Source organism: Bos taurus, chromosome 1 (assembly GCF_002263795.3).
Source record: "Bos taurus isolate L1 Dominette 01449 registration number 42190680 breed Hereford chromosome 1, ARS-UCD2.0, whole genome shotgun sequence".
Classification (NCBI taxonomy): domain Eukaryota; kingdom Metazoa; phylum Chordata; class Mammalia; order Artiodactyla; family Bovidae; genus Bos; species Bos taurus.
The window spans coordinates 73,297,990-73,324,373 of NC_037328.1; the positions used below are offsets into that span (position 1 = coordinate 73,297,990).

Sequence of the window (26,384 nt, forward strand, 5' to 3'; positions counted from 1 at the left end):
TAGTCTGCTTTCAAAGGTCCCTCCAAGACACCTGCATCTCTCTGTGCTTTGACTTCTGCAAAAGACAGTAAAAGACTCAATTTTCAGGCTTTGGTGCTTACTTCCCTGTAGAAACCCTTGGCCCTATTGTTAAACTGAAAGCCTAAAACCTGCTGCTGCTGCTGCTGCTAAGTCGCTTCAGTCATGTCCAACTCTATGCGACCCCATAGATTGGGGGTTCTTAGACCAACAATACGTTTTTGGGGGGCCAGGGGGGAAAGGGGACCATTTTTCTTTTTTATAGAGGTAGAAAATGAGGCTCAGAGAGGTTCAGTAGTTTGTCCAAGGTCATGTGACCTGTAAGCACATAAGCTGGGATTCAAAGTGGGCCTGGCTCAGGCTAATAGTCGTACCTAGTCACCCTCAGGAGACAGCACCTGAGAATTCTCGTGCCTGGGGATTCTCTCCATGATGTTCTACCTCCTTCTCCTCATTCCAGACTTTCTTGGTTTATGGAACCCACCCCTCAGGACTCCCCCGCTTTCCCAGCCAAGGCTTCTCAAGGCATTGGCTGCCCCTCCTCCACTGCGAGCTTCCTCCCAATCGTCCATCTCAGCGGGCCAGGGCATCCCAGGTGTGTGATGAATATTTCTCCTCCTGACAGTCTCCCAAGGACATTGTTAACCCCTTGGCAATAACACAAAGTCTATTTTTCAAATTACATCAGTCAATGACTTTTTAGTTTCTGTATTTATCAAAGTTTCACATGCACATAATGGGGAGAGTCAAACAGTTTTAAGAGGGTGGCCCTTCACATGCTTGTGTTTCTGTTCTGCTTTTTCAGTTTTAAGCACTGACTCTGGAATCCCCACCAGGAAAGAGGACATTTGCTCTTTCATCCCCTGCTCTAGCCAGCTCCCCCTCCCTTTTCACTCATACTCCTTTTCTAGTCCAATCTTCCCAAGATGGTGAAATGCTAATATAGTTTATTCTGGATTTACAGTGTAAAAAGCAAAATTCAACCCAGTAAGTGTTGAAGATCTTGGTGGTTCTCTCTATTTGATGATCCATGAGTCAAGCAGCAACCAAACTAGCAGATAGAAAGGAGCTCTAAGAGGCTGTATGAAATGAAAGATTTTTATAGGCAGAAAGGAGCAGAAATAAGTTATACTAGGAAGGTTGTTTTCAGGAATGGCACAAGTCTATCAGGCAGATTTCTGGCCTGGTAACTACTCAAATGGTTTCTGATGGACTGGTTTACAATTCCAGTTTCTGGGAGAATCGAAAATTGTAATGGAGCCTCAGTCTGGTGACATGTGGCTTAGTATAAGTGACTCCATTCTGGGCCTGTTGTCTTGTTTTTAACAACATTATGAAAATATAAATTATATTTATAATGGAGCCTTTTGGTAAACTGTGATTGATTTCCCTTTCTGGAGTTAGTAACTGCTTTCTTTTTTTCATTTGCTTTGTTTCCTTTGTATTAAGCAATAATTAAAATTCAAACTCTTTGCCAAAGATCAAAACACCCTCCACAGTTATTTGAACAATCAAGTCTTCTATCCAACTCCCCTCTGTGCAAAGCCCCTCCTGGAGTTTTGTCCTGCAGCGGTGCGGGTGGCTTAGGGTTAGCACCCTGGGGTTCCTTCCTTTCCAGGTTGGAGCTCTTGCATCCTGCATTCATGTCTACCTCTTTCTTGGTTTACTCTTGAATTTATGAGACGCTCATTTCAGTAACTTTGTAAGAAAGAGGGCCTGCAGCCATGTGTTTTTAATCTCAGCATCCCCAGCACTTGGCATCATAGGTGCTTAGTAAATGTTTGTTAAATTGATGAAAGAATAAAGGAAGGAAGAAAGAAAGACAGGAAAACATCAGGAGAGAAAAAGTTGTTGTTGTTTAGTCACTAAGTCATGTCTGACTCTTTTTGTGACCCCATGGACTGTAGCCCGCCAGGCTCTTCTGTGCATGGGATTTTCCAGGCAAGAATATTGCAATGGGTTGCCATTTCCTTTACCAGGGAATCTTCCTGACTCAGGGATCAAATCCGAGTCTCCTGCATTAGCAGGCAGATTCTTTACCACTGAGCCACCAGGGAAGCCCAGAGAAAAAGTTATCACACATCTAAGAGATAAAAGGGAAAATAATAAATCCTGATAACCTGATGTTAAATGACTGACCTAAACTTTTAATTTATGATTTACATAAGTAATAATGAAAGTTCACAAGAACACCTGGATATAGGGAACTCTTCTCATCTTTTCTAAATCCACCAGGGAAAGAATACAAGCTATGAATGAATTACCTAACATTTCTGTGTCTCTGTTTTTTCCATCTATAAAAAATAGGGATGATAATGCTTACCTAGGAAAATAGTGGTATTGAATGACAGCTAATAATTGCTGAGCACTTTCACTTGCTGACCCATGTAAATGACATTTAAATTAAGTTAAATGTATGCAAAATACCTAGCTCAGTGCCTAGACTTTTGCAGCACTTGGTGAATGAAAATGACTTCCCTTCTTTCTCAAGAGCTCAGGGCCCTCTGAATTGCTCAACACAATAGTATCAGTGGTGTTGAAAATGGTTATAAAAAGCCACGGATTGGATTTGGATTCTAGAGTGGTGGAGAGACGCCCATTCTAATCTTGACTTTCTACGTGACTCGTTGTGTACCTTTGGCAAGCCCCTCCTCGCTCTGAGCCTCAGTGTTTTCTTTAGCAAAACCTGGGGCTATGTGGATGGCAACTCAGGTCCCTATCGTCACCCCAAGTTCGTCATGCTAGAATCCCATCCTTCTAGAACTGATTCCACCCAGCGGCTGTGAGCTCCGATTGCCTACAGATAGAGGCCACCGCTGGCCCTGGCACCAGCTCCTGCGGGACTGGGGCTGTGGATGGTGTCCTGAGGTTGACTGGGGAGGAACCAGTGCATTCTTCCACAGTTAATGCAAGACAGCTCTGGCCTTGTCTCTGGCCAGCACCAGGGAAGTGGACTTCATTGCAAAAGCCACCTTGTCAGAGTCAGGTCAGAGTGATTAATGACTCTTTAATCCCACAGCAGAATACCTGACAAAATACGCTGGGGCCACATAGGCAGAACAAACCGAATTAGCCTGGTCAACCCACTCACAAGGTGTGGGTTGCTAAGGATCCTAAGAGCTTGGAAAAGGAAGCCTCTCCCTTTAGGTCTGTGAAAGCATCAAGTGGCCACAATGGGGAAGGGACTCCATTAAAAGGAGGGGGCAGCCAATGAATAAACATGCAGGTTACCGTGTTGATATTTCACTGAATGCCCTTCTGAAGTGGGGTGCTTGGGGCCTCGGAGGCCGGTGCCCCTGGTATTGTGCTGGGGGAGGGACTGGCCATTTGAAGTCAAGGTGAGGACATACTGGGGGCAGATGGAACCTGCTTTGTTTGTGAAAGAGTTTTTCTGCTATTTATGCTAATGAGTGGGAAACACTTCTCAAGCATTTCAGATGATTCTGTAATGAGGCCGGGCGGAATGTGCCAACATTGTTGGCCCAGGACGATTTTCAACTCCCACTCGCCACATTAGCAGCCCCTTTCTTTACATGAAGGCCCTTGGAGGGTAAAAGGGGACAATGAAGGAAGAGTGAACACATCACAAAGAGCGGCTTTTGTTTCGCATTCCTTTGAACCCTCTCAAAAGCCTGGTTTCAAGGGGTGTGTTGGGCCTGCCTTTCAACGTTACTGAACCCAGAATCCCCTGTTGTTTAGCAACATAGAAAGCTGACCTTAATTGACTCCACTTCTGAACAGGCTTTGTAAATCACTCTGCCCCAGAGTGAAATTTCCTGATGGGGTCTGTATGTGATACACACCGTTTATACATGGGATACTAACTAACATGGCTTCACATGTATGCAGTGATTTCCAGCTTACACCCCAGTTTATGGCCATTGTCTAGTTTAATTCTCACAAGCACCTACCACTGGGTAAGGAATTGTTGCTCTCATTTTACAACTAAGAGAACTGAGGTGCAGAGAGTTAGGTGGCTGGCTCAGAATCACACATCGAGAAAGAACCAGAGCTTTGACCAGAGCTTGGGTCTCTCTGGCTTTCCCCACCCTATCACTAAGGTTCCTGCATGGAAAGTCATGCAGATGTGTGCGCCAGAGAAATACCTTCAGTGATGAGCTGCTTAAAAACAGTGTTTTTTGGAGAAAGAAGGGCACCACTGGATTATGGTTACATTTTTGGATTTCCAGCTTAATATCTGAGCATGATAGCATTTCCTGGACAAGATTTCTCCTATATCTTAGTCATGCCTAAATGATTTGTACATGCCCCACTCCGTTCCTTCTCACTCCTAGGCCACTCAGCTGCAGGCACATGGCTGTCCAGTGGAGTAGCCCTGGATATCCCATCTTCTCTATAGGATGGCACTTCTCTGCACCTCATCAGTGGAGTGTGTTGTAAGAAAGGGGGTCCACCCTGGAACTTGTCCAGAAGTGTGGCTATAGTTCAGGCCCAAGAAACATATCTCCATCCTCTAGGCCTCTAGACTACCAAGTATAGAAGTTGACTTTGACTTCTGACCAGGGCCAGCTTCACAGACATGTGACCTGTGCAGTTGTACAGGATGCTGTGCTCGCGAGGGTCCTGTACTTGGTTTCATGCTCTGCTATCATTGTGTCTACAGGCTTAATGATTTCATCTTCTGTTTTGTAAAGTGAAGTCCAATAAGATGATGGAGCAAGGAAAAGACATGCAATGTGCTTGTCCACTGCAATTCCTTGCTTGCTGTTCACATATAGAATGCTCCCCAGCCCCAGGAACACGGAATCCCTCTAAGGGGGCCCACAGTCGTGGAAGTTCAGTGACACTGAAAGCAAGGTAAGTGTGCTGCATCTGCAACTGAATAAGTGGGGCATTGGTGGCCCCAAGAGGCTCATGCTTTCTGTTCAAACCAGAATGGAAGAATGCAGGAAGAAGACCCAGATGTTCTAAGAAACACGACTGACAGACGACCCCATCATATCCTTTTTGACTTATGAGACTTCCCCCTATTGACCAATCATTTACACTGAAAATGATGAAAGAAGGAAAGGGAGTGAAAGGAGGACTCAGAGTGGCTAGTCCTTTCAGCGGCAACCTAAGACAGAGTGCGCTGGGGGAACAGGTGTGTATTAAGAAGTAAAATAAAAAACAGTTGAGTTAGTTTTGAGCAGCACTTCCGCTGTTCTGGTTTAAGAACAAAAAACATATGTACATGTGGGATATAAAATCAAAATTCTATGATTTTGGTGATTCTGCATAAGAGTTAAATGCTCTTGTATTTGCATTAAAAACTGGCCTTGTACAATCTAAAGCTGAATGGTAAAGCTCATGCTAATCATTTAAAAATTTCATTTTGCTTTACTTAGAATGGCAGTAACTAGAAGATCAAAATCACCATGAGAAGCTGAAAGTGAGACCACAGATGAAAGGAAGAACTTTATATTTAAGACCTTCAATGGCACCTTTTCCTGACTTTTCAAACAAGGGGCTCCCTGCTTTCCATTTTGCAGGGGGTCCTGCAGATTATGTTGCCAGTTCTGTTTCTGACAGAAGACATACAGAAAGTAAATATTAGGTGTTTAAAAAACATGTTCCGTGATCACAGATCTCATGATTCACTCAAAGAGAACTGCTCTGTTAATGGTGTGGAGCCTTCTGTTTTATTTGGGTGTGGTGTGGGCTGGGCGTGTGCTCTGTTGCTCTGTGGGTGGAGGGTGGTATGGTGGCCGTCACACGGATGTATTCCCTATGTGAATTTGGATAAGTGACTTATCCCAGGCTGTTTTCTTCCTTCTTTCCTTTTTTCCTCTCTCTCTCTCCCCCTCTTTCTTTCTTTTTAGTGAGGTATAGTTAATTTACAATGTTGTGTTAGTTTCAAGTGTACAGCAAAGTGATTCAGTTACACACACACACAGATGTAGATTCTTTTCATTTATAGGTTATTATGAGATATTGAGGCTGTTTTCTTAATCTGCAAAATGGAGATAATACATGCTTTGCCCATTGGTCAGGGGTTCCAGTAAAAGAATGGATATAAAGATATTTTGAAAACTGTAAAGTGTGTGTATGGATAAAGTACTTTATACGTTTTAGTATTATTTAAAAACCACAAAGTAGGAATAGTGGTATCTTTGTCCCCTCTGATTTGCAAATGAATTCTGAATGAATTCCTGCCAAGTTTGCATAAATCCAAATTCATTTCATTTTTTATTTGACATAAATCTGTTAATAACTGTTTGGAAAAGAGTATGGAACTTCAACGTGATCACAATTATTTTTTGTTCCCCTTTGTAGTCATGCAATATATATCAGTGTTTTTAAAGGCAAGAGTGGTTTGGCCAAAGTAAGAAGGTTTTACTCAAAAAAACAAAATATAAAGTAGATTATACAGTATTCTGTGATTACACAGCTGTCAAACCTATGTATAGAAAAAGTGACAAGGAAATAAACTAAAAGCCCAACAATGAGATAAATAAACAACTTAGAGGACAAATCAGTCATAATCACGTAGGATCCTAGCATGACATGGTCTACTGTTTTTATCACAGAGTTTGGATGACTTCTGGATTCAAACGTGTTTCTCTAAATGTAACAGCTGCTCACAGGCCAAATCTGACATATCAACCCACAGCAAATGTACTAATCATATCCCTCAATACTAGCATTATAAATAGTTCTCTGTCATATAAGGAGGACTTTGTCATAAATGGCAGACTGATACAGCAGAATAATGGTTGTACTAGGAGGGCAAACATTTCTGCCTGTGGCCTTGGGGAAGGAACTTCTCTTAGCATGGGCTTCAGTTTTCCCATCTGTCTTTGGGATGGAGTGGACCGTGAACTTGAAAGGGCCATCCGGCACCAACATTCTGTGCTTTGATGGCTTTGATGTGATCTTCAAAGTCTCACTGCCTATGTCACCTTCAGGGCCATCTGAAAGAGGACATGCATAGACATGGGCTCATCCAGTGTGAACAGGTTCCTTGTCTCAAGGTGAAACAGCAGATGTGGGCTCTCAATAGTTGTCCCTGGTTCACACCAGCATAGCAGTTGACCTGTGAATGTTTGTTGAACACTGAGTTATGGTTTCATAATTTACACTTCACTTAATTCTCCTTTTAGACCGCAAGCAGGTTAAAGACAGGCTCCTCAGATTCCTCTCTCTCTTCCCATAGGCCCCAGTGCACCCACAGGGCCTGGCACATGGCAGGAGCTCAACAGATGTAAATTTCAACATTTCGAGTAGATCTAAATGATAACTAACAACCATTTTGCTAAGATATTCTCAGGAAGGGCCCCAGCTTGCAGAGAGCAGTCCTGATGGAGCCTGCTGCCCACCAGTGGGAAGAATAGGGGTACAACTTGTGTTTTCTGGGAAAGACATGCAAACCAGAAACTGTCAAGTCCCAGAAAGTTTTCCTGCCTTGACTAAAACCATACCTTATGGCTTTGGGCTTTTCCCTGCTTTGCAGTCCAGTTCAAAATGGCATTTAGAATATACCCTTTGAGCTAGCACCAAAAAATTGTGAGAGGGTGCTGCTAGTAGCAGCTGCATTAATAATAACCTCTAACTGGAAACACCCCAATGTCCATCAGCAGGAGAGCAGGCAAACGTGAGGTGTTTTATCCTTATTGGAAAAACTAGTCAACAATAAAAAGGACAAACTACAAGGATGGGTCCTAAAAGCACATAAAGTGAAAAAAAAACAGAGACAAAAGAGCCCATACTGACCAATTCCATTTAAACGCAGACAAAACAGACAAAATGGATCTAGAGTGAGAGAAATCCGAACAGTGATTGCCGGGGGTGGGGCGGGGGGAGTGGGCATTTTGACTGGAAAGAGGGCAAAGAAACTTCTCTCTAGGGTTTTCGTTATGTTTCTGTCTTGACTGGGCTGGTGGTTACATAGGTTACATTTATGAAAACTCATTGAATTCTACACTTAAAAAATCTGTATGTTGTATGGATGGTAAATTAACCCTCAGTTCACCTCCTCTCCCAGCAGTATTTGGAACTGAAGCTTCTCAGCCTTTCAGTGGCTGGCTGTCTCCCGGCTCAGACACTGGGCAGGGAACTGGGATTCCTGTGACTGTGGCCATACTGCCTGAGGATTTCTTCACATCCGCCCAGGGCGGCCGCAGCACGTGGCCCATTTCTCATCCAGGCACTCTGCTGGCTCTCCCTGACTGCCTGTCTCTCTCTGGGCTCTCCTGGGGCCCATGCAAGACACCCAGCCTCCTTCCGTTTAGTATTTCTTTAGATCTCAAGTTCTCTCTGCATTTTCCCTTCTCCAGACTAATCCTCATTTTTTTTCCATTCATGCTTCACTGAACATGGTTTCCAAATCCTTCCTCCTCTGAGAGTCTCTCCCCTGGATCCTATCCAGCTGCCTGGGGCCCATTTAAACGATTCTCTGAATGCTTGGGCTGACAACACGACTCCTACCTCCCAAGTGACTGCAGCAAGAGGTGGCAGGCTACAACCCTTTGTCTGAGCAACCCAACAGGTTAAACTTTTTTTTTTTTTAAGGGAGAGAGAAATGAAAATGTGGTGGGTATTCCACGAAGGCTCCTGTGAATGATTGACATACATTTAAGGGGATGATGTATTTGTGTGATGCCAGGGGGCTGATACATTAATAGATATAATTTGTAGGCTCCCAAGGAGAGGTTAAAGAGGAGAGCACAGATTCCTTTGAGCTGACTTGGTGCTCCCATGTCATCTGTCCCGGCCTTAATCAAGTTATCATATCAACCCAGTGTCTCCTGGACCCCAGCTCTCTGTCTGAATGAGGAAAAAAATTGCAGACAAATTTCTAGCAGCAGGAAGTTGGTTCTCTCCTGTGAGGCTGGATAAAAAGTACCTGTAACCTCTCCAGGCCTCCCTCCTGCTCCTGCTGGGAGTTCAGTTCAAGTGGTTCCCTTATTTGATTACGCCTCTCAGGCTTTGTCTGGTGTAGGTATCCAATTCACCGCCATGACCACTGGCTCCCTACGAAGCAGAAAACATTAGAGTCACTCTTTTGTGAAATTACAGGGAAGCTGAGTGGGCCAAGCTCTTGTGGGGGATGTGTGTGTGTGAGAGAGAGAGAGAGAAGACGCACAGATGTAGATAAAGAGAGGAATGCTGTTTGTTAGCAAATGTGGCATTGATTTATATTCGCTTCCTTTAGTCACAGAGCAACTGAGTGGCATCTCCAAATTCTCACGATAAAAAAACAAGAGGTAGAGGAGAAAAAAGACTCCTGCTAAGTGCTATATATCATTACTCTTTTTTTTAGTGTTTGCAAAAGATTCAGAACACGCATAATTTAAAATCAGTGGACTAAGTTCTCCTATTATGGATGCCTTTGCTTCATGACTATATAATTCAAATTATAACGCTAAATATTATTTATGAATGTGTGAATTATGATGGTCTTTGTAACTGTTTTCAGGGTATTATTGGAATGATGCTGATAGGTTGGTGAATCTGTGTATCTATTTCTCCTACACATTAATTTTTGAGTGGACAAAAAGATCTTCCCTGTAGCTCAGACGGTAAAGAATCTGTCTGCAACGCAGGAGACTCAGGTTCAATCCCTGGGTCAGGAAGATCCTCTGGAGAAGGGAATGTCAATCCACTGTAGTATTCTTGCCTGGAGAATCCCATGGACAGAGGAGCCTGGTGGACTACAGTCCATAGGGTCATAAAGAGTTGCACACAACTGAGTGACACACTACTGCTATTACAAAAAGAGTGGAAATGATGTATATTGTCAGCATGGGTCTACTCTACATTACCTTTAAAAAAAATTGGTTTTCTTTAAAAGAAACATTTATTTCCACATGTGTGTGTGTGCTCAGTCACGTCCAACTCCTTGCAACCCTATGGACTATAGCCTGCCAGGCTCCTCTGTGCCTGGGATTCCCCAGGTAAGAATACTGGAGTGGGTTACCATTTCCTCCTCCAGGGGATCTTCCTGACCCAGGGATCGAACCCACGTTTCCTGCATTGGTAGGCGGGTTCTTTACCACAGCCACCTGGGAAGCTGGTTTCCCCACACAAGCACCAAAAAAACCACAAAAATACAGACAACAAAAAACCACACTCCCCTGCCTACTGTGGACAAAACTTGGCAAGGCGAGGCAATATTTTGTGTTCATTTCAGAAAATCTCAACCTAATCAGGTGAAATAATGGTACCATCGTTTATCTTCAGGTGCCTAAGACACCTGAGAATCCGGTGGAAGAGGAACTTTTTCAGATTGGCCTGTGGCTTCCGGCAGTGGCGAGGTGCTGATAGCGCTGAGCACTCAGAGGCTGAAATTGGATTTACCCGCAGGCTGAGGGCAGCGCTGGGCTGGCAAGCCTTGGAGTCAACATCCATCCATTCATTCCTAAGGGGGGGAAAAGGAAATACACTATCCGAACTCAAGAGGCCTATTTATTTATCCCCGTTAGCAGGCAGGACACTTGACAAGCCCACGTCTTGGGGCTCGTTAGCGTCTTTATTGCGAGAAGATCTCGCCCGCAAGTTCCCACGGGGGCCAGGAGTCAGCGGGGCGCATTTTCCTTAAAAAGCCTTCTTCACAGAGTGGGCTGGAATCGCAACCGTTAAAGAGGCCTCACCGCACAAAGGGGCGTCCCGGCGGTAATCGGTAATCGGGAAATAAATTTGATTTTCTGAATTCTTCGGCAGCTGGTGACAAAGGAGCAGGTATGGAGCGCAGCGGGGGCGATCCTTGCAGAGGCGGCCGCCTGGAGGGGCGCGCGAACCCGCGTCGCACAAAGGCAGCTGCCGGCGGCACAAAGGCTCGCCCGGGGCTCCGCGCTGTCCGCCCGCGTCCGGGCCGGTCGGTCGCGAGCGGCGCGGGGCGCGGACTGGCCTCGGCGGAGGCCCTGGACCGGCCGAGGCTGCCTCGCTGCTGGCCCGGCTGCGGGTACTGAACCCTAGGACAGCAACTGCCTTCATCCTGGAACTCTTAAGGGCCTTCTGCTAGGGCCACAAGCAGCAGGGGACTTTGAAAGTTTCAATCGGTTCATCAAGAAGTGTCCACAACCCTTGCCTAACCCAAAGTTTTGCTGTGATTTGGAAGGGATCACCAGAAATTCCCTGAAATTTCCCTAAGTTCCTCTCGTCTCAATGGACTGGGCCTTCCCTTGTCTTTGGTCATTTCCTGAGTCTTGTCCTGTCTTGTAAGTTTCTTGAAGGGCAATGGTGTATCTTATTTTTCCCTTGGTGGCAAAGTCGAAGTGCTAAGGGGAAACCCCTGGGAAATGGAGCTGTTAGGCTTGTAAGGGCAGGAATTAATGCTTTGTCATTCATTCATTCAAAAATATTTCCTGAGCACTGCTCACTGGCCCCCCAGCCCTGTGCTGACTTCCAGACATTTTCACCTCTTCTGGCTCCTGTCACATCTTCCTAAGTCAGCTACAGTAGTAGCACCTCCCAAACTCTCCTGGAAAAGAGTGTCTGGCTCCCCACCAGGCCTAGAAGGTCCTGCTGGTAAAGGCACAGATTTGCTTCTCCTCAAACTTGAAGATGTGTGTGGGCCGGATTTCCTCAGCACCACTCTGGAATGTTCTGACAGTCATTACCCTAGACACTAGCCAAACTTTGGTCTCACTTCATTCCTGTCCAAAATGAGGCCATCCATAACATTGATTTTGTTTGTAGAGGATGTCAGGACTCCAGAAAAGCAGACTCAGAAAGGAACAAAATGTGCTAAATAACACACAGCTTACTATTCCCACTCTCTTTACCTAAAAAGAAGTCTAATGTCTTTGTATTAGTCACTCAGTCATGTCTCTTTCTGACCCCAGTGTCTTTCACAGCTATTAAAATACAAGTGGCCATTTTAAAAGATATTATAGAAATGGTGCTCCCCTGCTAGATTAATTCTGCCTCAGGCTTAATTCTTTTTAAAAAACTTTTGGTGGCTCAGATAGTAAAGAATCTGCCTACAGTGCAGGAGACCTAGGTTCCATCCCTGGGTTGGGAAGATCCCCTGAAGAAGGGAATGGCTACCCATTCCAGTATTCTTGCCCGGAGAATTCCACGGACAGAGGAGCCTGGCAGGCTACAGTCCATGGGGTCGTAAAGGGTTGGGCACTAACACTTTCATAGTTGATTTACTATGCTGTGTCAGTTTCAGGTGTACAGCAAAGTGAGTTACTTATATGTATACATATATCTGTCTTCCCTGATGACTCAGAGGCTGAAGAATCTGCCTGCAGTACAGGAGACACAGGAGACATGGGTTCGATTCCTGAATCTGAAAGATCCCTGGGTGGGGAAGATCTCCTGGAGGAGGAAATGGTAACCCACTCCAGTATTCTTGCCTGGGAAATCTCATGGACAGAGGAGTCTGGCAGTCTACACAGTCCAAAGGATTGCAAAGAGTCGGACATGACTGAGCAGGAACCCTGTGCCTAGTATCCATATATCTTTTCCTTTTCAGATTCTTTTCTCACATAGGTTATTACAGAATACTGAGTAGAGTTCCCTATGCTATACAGTAGGTCCTTGTTGGTTATCTTTTTTATATAATGTAGTGTATATGTTGGGACTTCCCTAGTGGCTCTGATGGTAAAGAATCTGTGCTCATCCCCAACCTCCTAATTTATTCCCCCCCTCCCTCACCTTTCCCCTTTGGTAACCATAAGTTTGTTTTTGAAGTCTGTGAGTCTGCTTCTGTTTTGTAAATAGGATAATTTGTATCATTTTTCTAGACTCCATATATAAGTGATACAATAGAATATGTCTTTGTCTGATTCACATCAGCTAGTATGATAATCTCTGATCCATCTGTGTTGCTACAAATGGCATTATTTCATTCTTTTTTGCGGTTGAGTTGGCAGATTCTTTTTGTTGTTGTTATTCAGTTGCTCAGTCCTGTTCAACTCTTTGCAACGTCATGGGCTGCAGCACTCCAGGCATTCCTGTCCTTTACAATCTCCCAGAGTTTGCTCAAACTCATATCCACTGAGTCAGTGATGCCATCCAACCATCTCATCCTCTGTCATCCCCTTCTTCTCCTACCTTCAATCTTTCCCAGCATCAGGGTCTTTTCTGATGAGTCAGCTCTTTGCATCAGGTGGCCAAAGTATTGGAGCTTTGGCTTCAGCATCAGTTCTTCCAATGAATATTCAGGGTTGATTTCCTTTAGGATTGACTGGTTTGATATCCTTGCTGTCCAAGGAGCTCTCAAGAGTCTTCTCCAACACCACAGTTTGAAGGCATTAATTCTTCAGTGCTCAGCTCTCACATCTGTACATGACTACTGGAAAAACCATAGCTGATTCTTTTACTTGACCCTTTCTCTCAGAATCAATTACCAAATAATAATACCAATGCCTCATGTTACATGCCCTTAGACTCTGTCTCAGGGGAGTCCTCTTTCCTGCTGGAGTCCTTTTATTTCAAGTTAATCCCTAATTAAATTCAGTGTAATGTGGGACCTGTGTGTGTGAATGTGGATCTGTGCATGTGAGCAAGGTGTTTGCAATCAGCACCACAAAGCCTGAAAATGAAGTCTGATTAAATGAGAATCTAAATATAGAACACATACCCTAGGAGATCTAGGAAGAAAAATTATTCTCACCCCAGCACAGGGACAGCAACCTACAATGTGTGTGTGTATGCGTGTGTGTGTGATGTTGGAGCAGTGTGATGTTGGAGCAGTGCGATGCTGATAGCAGAAGAACATAATTATCAGACTCATATATCAGGCAAGGAAGATTCCACTGCTTCACTGTATTAGTGATCTACTACTGCATAACAAATTACCACAAACTTTATGGTGCACAACAGCACTCATTTGTTATCTTACAGATTCTGTGGGTCAGGAGGCTGGGGCAGCTTGGCTGGGTTTCCCATTTCAGGGTCTCTCACAAGGCTTTCATTCAGGAAGCAGCCAGGGCTGGGGTCTCATCTGCAGCTTGACTGGAGAAGGATCAGTTTCCCAGCTCACATGGTTGTGCACAGTTCCTGGAGGGTTATTGGACTGAGGTCCTTGACTCCTTGCAGCCCACTGGCCAGAGGCCACCCTCAGTTCCTTGCCTTATGGACCTCTCTATATGGCAGCTTACTCCATCAGAGCCAGCGAGGCAGACAGTCAATACAGAGAGTCTGCTAGCAGGGCAAGTGTTATAGGCTTATGTAGTGTCATCATGGGATTGAGTGGCATCCCACCATTTGTTGTATTCCATTGGTCAGGAACAAGCCACAGCCCTACCTGCTCTTAAAGGGAGGGGATTATACAAGAGTGTGGACACCAGAAGGTATGAACCATGGGAGTCTCCTTAGAGTTTGTCTACCACATTTATCTCACCCTATAAATAGACTAGGTTGGGGATGTGCCCTGGTCACAATCTCAGTGGTTAGTCTAGTGGCTGGATGTTCATCTCGCTAGGATTTCTATTTTGTCTGTGCTCTTTCCTCTATGGCATGTCTCCTAGATACAGGTGTAACACCTGTGAGGCCCCTGGTTCTGGAAAGCAGGCTGGTCTCTACACAGCAGCCTTTGATGGCTTCCAGCTTAACATCTATTCCCCATAATCACTGTGGTCCACTCCCAAGGAAAGCAAGGAACCATTATTTCCCTGGCCTCCACAGAATAACCCCAAACCAACACAGTAGAGAGAATCTCATTTCCAGATCAATTAAATGGGGACATTTTGAGAATATCAGGATTTTTCTAGTCCCCTACTTCTAACCTGCTCCAACTCCTTTCAACAGCTGAGACAACTGAAGCTAGGAAGAAGTAATTTCTTCAAGTCCCCATGGACACTGCCCAGCTCTCTTTCTTTCTGACACATATGAAGTGTCAGTGAGAAGGTACTGCCTTGAGCAAGTAACCATAGGACGGGCTGGCCTGTAGGTCAACTGGAACTAGGACTCAAAACCCTCAGAGTTGCTCCTGTAACCTTGGAGGTTACTCCTCCATCCCTCCATTGCAGCCAGAGCTCCAGGACCCCAGCCCCATCCAGGCCCCAAGACCAAAAGGAAAACCCATCAAGAGAACCACAGTCCTCATCCCATCAGGTCATGTTGCCCCTTGAGAGGGAAAAAAAAATAAAAATTACTCAAATCATCAATTCCAGACATGCAAATCTGCTTAAACAGCTAGTTCCCCAGGGACCACACATCACTGATAGAATGCAGTGTAATAGGACCCTAGCTTTGCCTCTCTAATTTCAGTAGGAAATTACTGAAGTGGAAGTTACTTCTAGTTTGACATGGGGAGAGAAAAATTGAGATTCCTTTTTCTGGGTCCAAGTCTTTGTCTCACCTCCTCTCTGCACTAGAGAGAAGAAAGAAGTATTTTTTATCTTTGGTCACTGCATTTGGTAAAACAGCCTCCCAGGAAGCCATGAACAAAATCGCCTCCTCCATCTGTATCCTTATCAAAGCAGCCTCTGGCTGCATCTCCTTCCATGGTCCTCAGGATAACCGCTGGAACTAGTGAAACAGGGTATAAGGAGTTCTTAAGTTTAAACAGGGTATCTTGAGTTTAGAAGCCCTGAGCTGTCTCCTTGCTGGCTTTGAAAAGCTGAAATCACTCCATGTGTGGGAGTAGTTCAGAAAATACATAGAGGCTGTGCCTCGGATCAGCTCATGAAGTAGTGCTGATCCTGGGCTGCCTTTGAGTTTTATTTCCTGGGATCAAATGGACTTCCTTTTTTTAAATATTTAAATTATTAAAAAAAATTGAAATATAGTTGATGCACAATGATTTGGGTATACAGCAAAGTGATTCAGTTTCATATATATATATGTACACACATATATATATACACACATATACCTATTCTTTTACATTATAGGTTATTGTAAGATTTTGAATATAGTTCCCTGTGCTATGCAGTAGGTCCTTGTTTATCTATTTTATATACAGTAGTCTGTATGTGTTAATTCTGAATTCCTAACTTATCCCTCCTGTGCTTTCCACTTTGGTAACCATAGTTTGTATTCTATATCTGAGTCTATTTCTGATTTGTAAATAAGTTCAAGCACGTAGACTTCCTGATGGTACCTGTTTTCCAACAGAAACAAGAAATAGACTTCAGAAAAAAACAAAAAAAAACATTGAATGGTTTGGGAAGAAACAGAAAAGGTACACTTATTTTAGCAATAAGATGCACAGAGTTGGTTGGTTTCCACTCTGGACTTTCACAGCCCTTCTTTGTAGCCCTGTCTGGATATTGACAACTTTTGCAACAGTTGTAAAACTGTTGCTGGGGAGACTGATGCAGCATGGGAGCAGGGGTTGTGTCTTGTCCATTTCATTTTCCTTTTTGTCGGCCTTACACAGCTCATAGTGGCACAAGTTTGATGGGTAGTTGAGTTGATAAATTGCTTTGAGGAAAATGTCTTTGACTTAGTTATTTTGAATTTTTGTTAACAAATTGTCTACTAGCATTCCTGTGCATACGCAGTCAGCTTTGAAATGATGTAGAGCAGCTATGTGAAGATATGAACTTTAAAGAAAACAAAGACTTCCATGTGGACATACAGTAAGTCCCCTACATACCGACTTCATCCCTTCAAGCTGGGAACTTTCGAAGATGCAAGCGAACATTCCATCCATGTCAGGTGTGAGTGAATTTGCAACTTGTCCTTTGTCTCCTGTTGTTGACGATCCTTCAGCTCTACCATCTCCCACCACCTCTCCCTCCTCCAGTCCGTGACTCCTCTTGCCCCTGTGTGCCAGCTGTTGTACTGTACTACTGTACTTTTCAAGGTATTGGAGTGTAAGATTTTAAATGTTTTATATTTTGTTTGTTTTTTATGGATTATTTGTATGAAGAGTATTGTAAACATATTACATATTACAGTATAATACTATATAGCCGATTGAGTTAGTTAGGTACCTTGGCTAACTTTGTGGACTTACAAACAAACTGGACTTATAAACACACTCTCAGAATAGAACTCATTCACATGTAGGGGACTTACTGTATAGCATGAGTCAGGTCCCTCTCAGGAATTAAAAGGAGATTGTATGCCTATTATTCCATGTTCCTAGTCATTCCCTGTATGTACTGAGCATTCAATGAGTCTACATGGCAAGCTAGAGGCCTTATAGAGACTATCACAAAATCCCTTTAAGGTCCTCTTATACTCATTTTACAGATGAGAAAACTGAGGCACAGAGATGAAGAAAACTGCCCCAGGTCACTACCTGGTGATGGAGCTTGAGCCATCTGGCTCTAGGCCCCAGCTCATGACCTCTAAAGGGTCATGGAAACTTTGTCCCAGCTGTACATCGACTGCAATTAAGGTCTATGACACACTAGTGTCTGCTCCCAGTGCTTCAAGTACATGAATGAAAGTGATCAGGTTTCTACCCTTGAAGTTCTCTAAGTGGGGTGAAGGTGGGAGCTCAGACAGGCACATATTACTATAGTGCAGGATGAAATGGAAGTGTCATCAAGAAGCAGGATGTGCTATGGAAGATTAGGAAAGGTATTTTGCAGGAGATGAGTCTTGAGGGATGGCGAAGTTATCAACAGGTCATTGGGGAGGGATCCAGATAGAGGCCAGAACCAGCAGGTGGGAGGGGGTTAGGTACCAGCCAAGGGACAGGAGGCTGGGAGGTGAGCCAGGGCCAGTGCATGGAGGGTCCAGCTACCTGCCTGGAGGTTGTGGCCATTCTGGTAAACATTGCCAGGGGCTCGTTTAGATGAGCAAGGAAAACCTGAAGTCCAGATGGGTGAAACAGAGCCTTGTGGGGCTGATGCTCTAACTACTGGCTTAATGTCTCTGTTAAGGGTTTTCCAAACTTGTCTCTTCTTTCTGAGGTTTCTGTCTTCACTGTTGGTTTCTAACAAGTCTCTGCTCTGGCTCCCATATCCCCTACTCCCTCTGCCCCCATTACCTCTTAATTGTGATTAGAGAGTTCTATGGGACTGTCTCAGTACCCTTCAGAGATTTGCAGTGGTTAATAACTTGCCTGGAGCCTCATTGTTCCATCTCTCTGATCACTCTCTCACTTGCCCCAGCTGCTCCTCTGCGACCTCAGTAGCACTCAGCCATGGCGCTCCACGTTTTAAATATCACATGGTCCTTTAAATATCAAACGGTCCTTCTGGCCTCTTAGCCGATGTAAACATTATTAAAACCTCATTGTCTAGAAACTGAGTAGAAACTCGCTCATGAGAATCCACTTAGTAGCTTTAAAATGAAGCACCATTCTAAAAGTTCAGCCTTCAAGGTGTTCGTGGGGAGAGGCTCGAGTCTACCATTCCTGTGGCAGGTTACCCTCCAGTTCAGTTCAGTTCAGTTCAGTCGCTCAGTTGTGTCTGACTCTTCGCGACCCCATGAATCGCAGCACGCCAGGCCTCCCTGTCCATCACCAACTCCCGGAGTTCGCTCAGACTCACGTCCATCGAGTCAGTGATGCCATCCAGCCATCTCATCCTCTGTCGTCCCCTTTTCCTCCTGCCCCCAATCCCTCCCAGCATCAGAGTCTTTTCCAATGAGTCAACTCTTCACATGAGGTGGCCAAAGTACTGGAGTTTCAGCTTTAGCATCATTCCTTCCAAAGAAATCCCAGGGCTAATCTCCTTCAGAATGGACTGGTTGGATCTCCTTGCAGTCCAAGGGACTCTCAAGAGTCTTCTCCAACACCACAGTTCAAAAGCATCAATTCTTCGGCACTCAGCCTTCTTCACAGTCCAACTCTCACATGACCACTGGAAAAACCATAGCCTTGACTAGATGGACCTTTGTTGGCAAAGTAATGTCTCTGGCTTTTGAATATGCTATCTAGGTTGGTCATAACTTTTCTTCCAAGGAGTAAGCATCTTTTAATTTCATGGCTGCAGTCACCATCTGCAGTGATTTTGGAGCCCCCCCAAATAAAGTCTGACACTGTTTCTACTGTTTCCCCATCTATTTCCCATGAAGTGATGGGACCAGATGCCATGATCTTCGTTTTCTGAATGTTGAGTTTTAAGCCAACTTTTTCACTCTCCTCTTTCACTTTCATCAACAGGCTTTTTAGTTCCTCTTCACTTTCTGCCATAAGGGTGGTGTCATCTGCATATCTGAGGTTATTGATATTTCTCCCGGCAATCTTGATTCCAGCTTGTGTTTCTTCCAGCCCAGCATTTCTCATGATGTACTCTGCATATAAGTTAAATAAGCAGGGTGACAATATACAGCCTTGACATACTCCTTTTCTGATTTGGAACCAGTCTGTTGATCCATGTCCAGTTCTAACTGTTGCTTCCTGACCTGCATACAAATTTCTCAAGAGGCAGGTCAGTTGGTCTGGTATTCCCATCTCTTTCAGAATTTCCCACAGTTTATTGTGATCCACACAGTCAAAGGCTTTGGCATAGTCAATAAAGCAGAAATAGATGTTTTTCTGGAACTCTCTTGCTTTTTCCATGATCCAGCGGATGCTGGCAATTTGATCTCTGGTTCCTCTGCCTTTTCTAAAACCAGCTTGAATATCAGGAAGTTCACGGTTCACGTATTCCTGAAGCCTGGCTTGGAGAATTTTGAGCATTACTTTACTAGAGTGTGAGATGAGTGCAATTGTGTGGTAGTTTGAGCATTCTTTGGCATTGCTTTTCTTTGGGATTGGAATAAAAACTGACCTTTTCCAGTCCTGTGGCCACTGCTGAGTTTTCCAAATTTGCTGGCATATTGAGTGCAGCACTTTCACTCAAGTTTCACATCATCTTTCAGGATTTGAAAGAGCTCAACTGGAATTCCATCACCTCCACTAACTTTGTTCATAGTGATGCTTTCTAATAGGGCCCACTTGACTTCACATTCCAGGATGTCTGGCTCTAGGTCAGTGATCACACCATCGTGATTATCTGGGTCGTGAAGATCTTTTTTGTACAGTTCTTCTGTGTATTCTTGCCACCTCTTCTTAATATCTTCTGCTTCTGTTAGGTCCATACCATTTCTGTCCTTTATCGAGCCCATCTTTGCATGAAATGTTCCCTTGATATCTCTAATTTTCTTGAAAAGATCCCTAGTCTTTCCCATTCTGTTGTTTTCCTCTATTTCTTTGCACTGATTGCTGAGGAAGGCTTTCTTATCTCTTCTTGCTATTCTTTGGAACTCTGCATTCAGATGCTTATATCTTTCCTTTTCTCCTTTGCTTTTCACTTCTCTTCTTTTCACAGCTATATGTAAGGCCTCCCCAGGCAGCCATTTTGCTTTTTTTGCATTTCTTTTCCATGGGGATGGTCTTGATCCCTGTCTCCACCTCTGCCCAAATGTGTCCAGTGGTTATGTTCACCATCTCTGGCACCTTTCCTCCTTCTCAAGGTCACTGGCTGGAAGGTGGCCAAACCCACTGAGGAGCGGAGGCCGCACTTCAGGAATTTGGTACCCTACTCTTCCTCTCAGCCCTGTGGCTTCTGCTCACTCATGTCTTCCACTCCCTGTGGCTTGAGATTCTACAACAATACAAACATTCTTTGAAGGGGGTGCCTTGCTTATTCATCTTTTCGATCCACTTAGCTTGGTGCCCTGCACACAGGAATTATTCAGTGAGTGTTTATTGACTTGCTTCTTTCCAGTTCACCAGCCTTCATGGCTTTGACTCCATGCCCCAGTGCTCCTCTGCTTGTCTGGGCACAGGAGTGGTCCCAGGCAGCCTAGCTCCCATCAGTCAACTTTGCAGGTCTTGTTTCCTGACATAATCATGAGCTTAGTTCCACTCTGAACCTCCTCCCACTTCTCATGTCCCTCTAAAGCTATCAAGCCTACAACTTGATTCTCAAAATACAGACAGTGGGCTGGAAAATACTTTTTAAACTCCAAAGTGCAGTGCAAATGTAGAGAATACAAGTAAAATGATGAGATTTCTATGAAGGACCATAATGGCTAAGAGTAGAGCTAAGACGGTGGGATAAAGGAAGGACTGTACAGACAGGGTAAATAACTGTGAAGTGAGTTTAGTCATCTAGGAGGTCATTCTCTTTACTTAACAAATATCAGTTGAGACATAACTTGTATATTTTCAGTTGGAAAACAAAATGGATTTCTTTCAGGAGGGCATGTATGATTTCATTTCATCTACTTCCAAAAACTATTTGAGAAACCTACAATAAGTAGGAAAGGAAAAAGCCAGAAAAGGAGAAAGAATTTACATATTGGCCCCAGCTTTAAAATTCTGTGATCACTTTTCCTCTCTGTGTCTCCAATTGTAAAATAAAGGGTTTAGGATTGGAACAGATAACCTGTAAGGTTCTTTTTGGCACTGGTGGCCTATGATTTGTTGAGAAAATCAAGTTTTCTGTGATTCCTTACACAGCTGAGTTCACTTCCTACGTGTCTCTTCCTGACACACATCTCATTTGCTTTTTTTTGTTTGTTTAAGTGTAGCTTTCCCTGACTAGACCATAAGCCCTCCCAGGTCAGGACTGTGTCTTGTCCAGTTTTGCACCATCCTGACTTAGTACCTGGCACATAACAATGATTACTGTTCAATGAAGAGGTCTGAGGTGCTGTCAACATCTCTGTTCTTGGGTGATTGAATAAAACTTGCAAAGGACTGTTACTGGGAGAAAAAGATTTCAAATAGCTTGTCTGAAACATTCTTCAGAGATTCTTTATCATATCTTCTGAAGCTGGTGAATAAAGGAAATCTAAAAGGGTAGCACATCTCCACTGAACACATTTTTTCAGTTTGTATTGATTTTCTTGACCTCTTCTAAATTTAACTGGTGTCTGTCTGGCCATCTCTGATCTCTGACAGCATTTTAACATCATAAGCATCTTTGCAGGCTGATGGAGATGATCCTACCAGCCACTCGTTTGGGAGTGCCTGGGATGTTGGTTCAGCATATGTGTTGATGAACCAACAACATAAATTGGTGGCTTATCATTTTACCTGAGCTAAGGTGATGTCAAGACACAATTTTTTAAGTGGAAAACTCAGTCATTTATCCAGATATTTTGTCTTTGAGGAGTAGATATGCTCACCTTTGATAACATAAGCTCCTTATCATGGAGTCCTTAATTTGAAGGGGCCCAATAATATACAAGATGTTGAGCCTGTACACAGACTGCTGAGTTGGGGGACTGGCTAGCTGATTTTGTTCCATCAGACTGACTGCCATTATCATGGCTTGGTCACTGTCTTTTTTTTTTTTTAAGAGCAGCTTATATTACTGTTGGATTTACTTTCCCTTGTAAACAAATATTTTCAAAGTAGAATCACTCAAATGTGAAAACTTGAGAGAGGATGCTACAATTGGGTAAGAGTTAGCATGACAGCTCGTGCATTGGAGTCCTGGGTCTCATCTCCCTCGGATCTGGAAAAGATTCTTGACAGCACAGTGTCTAGATCTCTGTTGGCTGCTGGAGTCCTTGCCAAGGAAGTTTAATATACCTGAATAGACTCAGTGGGCAGAACGTACTCTGTGCACCCAGGTCAAGAGTCTGGAAAATGGTTGGGCAAGTACTACGCCTTGCCTGGCTAAGCAGATAGAATGAGAAGAAAAAATAAAGAGAGATGAGGATTGAAGTAATTCAAAAAATAAAATTCAGGGGTAAAGAATAGAAAGAGAGGAAATATTTCACTGACCTAAAATTGAAGACATGTAGACTTGAGTATATAGGGAGTTGTGCCAATGAGTTCAGTCTTCTGGTTATGTCCATCGTGGAGCCAAACCTCAGAGAGGGGTCAGGACTGCCCAAGATCACACAGCTAGTTAGAGATATACTTGAAATTAGAAGCCAGGTCTCCTGGCTCTAGCGCTGGTAACAGGACACCATAAAGTTAGCCAAAACTTATTTTATTAAGATCATCTATGTTTATTTAATAAAGCCAGAGAGTCAGGGAAGACAAAACAAGTTAATTAGTTATGATTCATCAACTGGCCTTCAACTCCTTCTCCCTTTTTTTCTCTGAAGAGTGTTTATTAAGGTTCAACTGGCCTCCATTCTCTCTGAAGCTTTGAGTCTTGCGAGAGGAAAAAACTCTAATCTTCCTGGTCTCATGAGAGGGACCTATAAAAACACCTTGAGGTCTTACCATAGCAGCCCCTCAGAGAATAAGATCTTATCCAAATCTGTTTTTCTTTTGAAGCCTTTTTTCTCCAGTCTTTAAACATAAGACAATTCAAACAGTTCTTCGGTAGCATACTGCTCTTTATTTGACTGGGTGGAAGATACTGTTTTTGAAAAATTAACTGTGATAGTGTTATTCCCCGCCCCCTCCATCTCCAGCAGAAGTATACATGTCTGAGGTTTCCTTCTGCCCCAGGCCCTTCCTCTTTGATCCAAACAGCTGGAGCCTAACTGCATCACTCGCCGCTCCTAAGAAGAGTGTCACAGACAAATGCAGAGAGCCACATGTCAACTCATGCATGCCACTAGGGAATAGCAGGGGACAAAGCTGGAAGAGTAACAAGGGGGGGGGGTCAGTGTATGAGGGCTTTAAATGCTAAATGAAAGAGTGTTTTCTTCATCCTATAGGCCTGGGATGGCCAGAGGAAGTATTTAAAGGGGAAACACCACAATCAGATTTAGTGTTAGAGAAGTTTGTGGTTGCACTGTGGATAGTGGTAGCAGACAGGTAGCAGCAGGGAGGCCAGTTGCCAATCTGTTGTAGAGGAAACTGTGAAGGGAGAGGTAGAGATGGCTTGACTTTGGGCAGTTCCAGTAAGGAGGAAAGGGAGATAGAGTCAACAGGAAAAAAAATAGAAGAAAGGAATGGAAGGGTCTGGCTATGCTGAACATGAAGAGTGGAGGCATCTGTGAGGTTGGGGATAGGAAATGAGGAGGGGAAGTTGAGGAAAATGAAAGTTCTGGCCTGGAGGCCATAGCCTATCCAGGGGAATGGCGGGGGTAGGGGGCGGGGGGGCGGTGGGAATGTGGCAGGATGTGGTCCAGGGGTGGGGTGGAGGGCAGAAGGAGTGACAAGTTCAGCTCTGGCACATAAGGAGTTTGCGGGCTATGTAGGTGGACAAGTCCTGGGGAAGCTGGAAACACAGGTGTGGGGTCAGGAGGGCCCACAGCTGAACACGTGGACTCGAAAACTGACAGAAAGCGAGGGCGTGAGGCTCCGATAAGTTTATGACTAAATGAACATCCAGCGTTCTAACCATAGGCTCTGCATCCTACATGCTGTCACTGTATTCACTTTCTAAAGCACCACTCAGACCCAATTACTCTACCTTTACCTGCAAATACCCCTACATTTCCTACAAATCCAACTCTCCTTTCTTGACTGTTTTCATTCTCATGCTTATTCTTTTGTCTTCTTGGAATGTTTCTTCCAAGAATGCAGTCTCTTACTGCTGACATGTATTGTGTATTATCTATTCTTCCAAGAATCAAACAAAATCTTTCCTGGTCTCTCACCCCCCCAAAAGTGATCTGTTGGGTTCCTGGACTTTTTAGTTTAAATTGTGATAATTCTTTTGCTCTGTGACACCCCTTTGCCCACTACCACCATCACATCCTCTCCAGCCAACATCCTCTCCAGCCACTCCCAATTTCCACACCATGTGCTTTAAGGAAGGGACACCTCTGCAGAGTGCAGAGAGCAAGTAGGTCAGATCTTGTATTTGAGTTTCACAAATTGAGGATGTAGAGTTACAAGAAACTGGATTTTTGAGTTTGCATGTTATATGATATATGACAGATTTGGAAGATTGGATTGAAAACCAGGCTTCCTTACTCCCAAGTTAGATGAAGAGTCTTCAGATTGGGGGAGGGGTGAGTTGGAGGGAGGTTTATGAAGTTTGGGTTGAGAGAACCAGGCCTGGAGACACCACTCAGACAGAAGAGGAATCCGCCTCCAGGAGTCAGGCAGGCTCTGCTCTGCTGGGCATGGGCACTGGCAGCCAGAGTGGTGCTACAAACCAGCCAGTCTCCGTCACAGCCAGCCTGCATCCCACCACATATGGGTATTGAGGAGCCCCATCAACTGTCTTTCCTGTTGGACCACTGCCATGGACCAGCCATCAGGAACCCTCCTGTCAACGCCCAGAGACTTTGTATAGTCCCTATCTGGCTTGCCTGTGTGGACAACTCCCTTTTCAACTGCCCCAGGATAAAGGGGCATCCCAGACATCCATATCTACACTTCTGTGACATTACCTGGAAATCGCTCAAAATTTCCCTCTTACAGAAAGAAACACACTCCTTCTGCACACACTTTTCTAGTGGTATAGATGATCATCTCTCTTGTGTTGCGGATATTCCTTACTGCTGGATGTCTTCTACTTGCCTCTCCAGATACACTCTCTGCTCTTCTTCCCTCCACTCTCTTCACCAGAGGCTGATTAGTGTGGACTTCCTGTTGGTTTCAGTCAGTGGAGAGCCTGGCAGGAGATTGGACGGACAGAGAGCATGAGGTCAGGACATTTATTCCTCCAGCTTGAATTCCTCTCTCCTGAGTTCCTGCAACCTCTCCTTCTCCTTGTTCCTTCCAATAGGGACAGGTAGCAATCTCTGTGTTACCAGCTACCTCAGGATATCACTGTTGTTTCTCTGCATGCCAAGTCACTTCAGTCATGTCCGACTCTTTGTGACCCCATGGACTGTAGCCTTCAAGGCTTCTCTGTCCATGGGATTCTCCAGGCAAGAAAACTGGAGTGGGTTGCCATGTCCTCTTCCAGGGGATCTTTCCTACCCAGGGATCAAACCTGTGTCTCTTGTGTCTCCTGCATTGGCAGGCAGGTTCTTTACCACTAGCGTGTTTCTACGCCTTGCTTATATCTTCATCACTCATGCCTTTGTTAAGCTTCCTTGAATTATCCTAATTTTGTTATGACATTTGATTTCTTCTGTAACACTCCTGTGGATTGTATTCAAAGATGGTGAAAAAGGCATCTCCCATCCTACATGCTCTTCTCAACATATAGTGTGACTTTGACAAATCTCCTCTAGAGGAAATAACACTGTGACTTCTGAACTTCTGCCCGATTCTCTTGGGACATGTACCTTTGGAGCCCTGAACTGTCATGTAAACAGTTTATCCTAAGGCTGCCATGCTGTAAGGAAGCCCAAGTTGGCCCACTCAGAGAAAGAATGTGGAGAGGCCCTGAGATGCTATGAAGAGAGATGCCTAGCCAGCCCCCAGCTGCTTTAGCAGCCTGTGTCTGGTTCCAACTAGAGGGGAGCCCTGTGCCAGAACTGCCCAGCTGAGCACTTCCTGAATTCCTGTCCCAAAAGTACTACGAAAGATACTAAAATGATTGTTGCTTTAAGCTGCTCAAATAGGGATGAATTGTTAATGTAGCAATAGATTACTAGGGCAGACTCTCATAGATACGTTGCATAGCCAGCTCTCCCCACTGAGCTGTGAGTTTCCTGTAGTGAAGGGATCATGCCTTGTTATCTTCCCTAAAGGAGCAGGACAGCAGTCCATTCATGAATATTTGTGAATGTGTCCAAAGGATGCAGCTGATTTGAGT

At 44.3% G+C, this 26,384-nt stretch overlaps 1 long non-coding RNA gene across 1 annotated transcript; it reads right to left on the reverse strand.

Moving 5' to 3' along the window:
• Positions 1-5,868: 5,868 nt before the first annotated feature.
• Positions 5,869-23,798, reverse strand: LOC112447401 (uncharacterized). The gene is made up of 3 exons (XR_003035587.2): positions 22,544-23,798; positions 8,864-8,991; positions 5,869-7,054 (listed from the first exon to the last, which is right to left on the reverse strand). It is a non-coding gene; the product is annotated as an uncharacterized lncRNA (long non-coding RNA).
• Between the last annotated feature and the right edge of the window lie 2,586 nt (positions 23,799-26,384).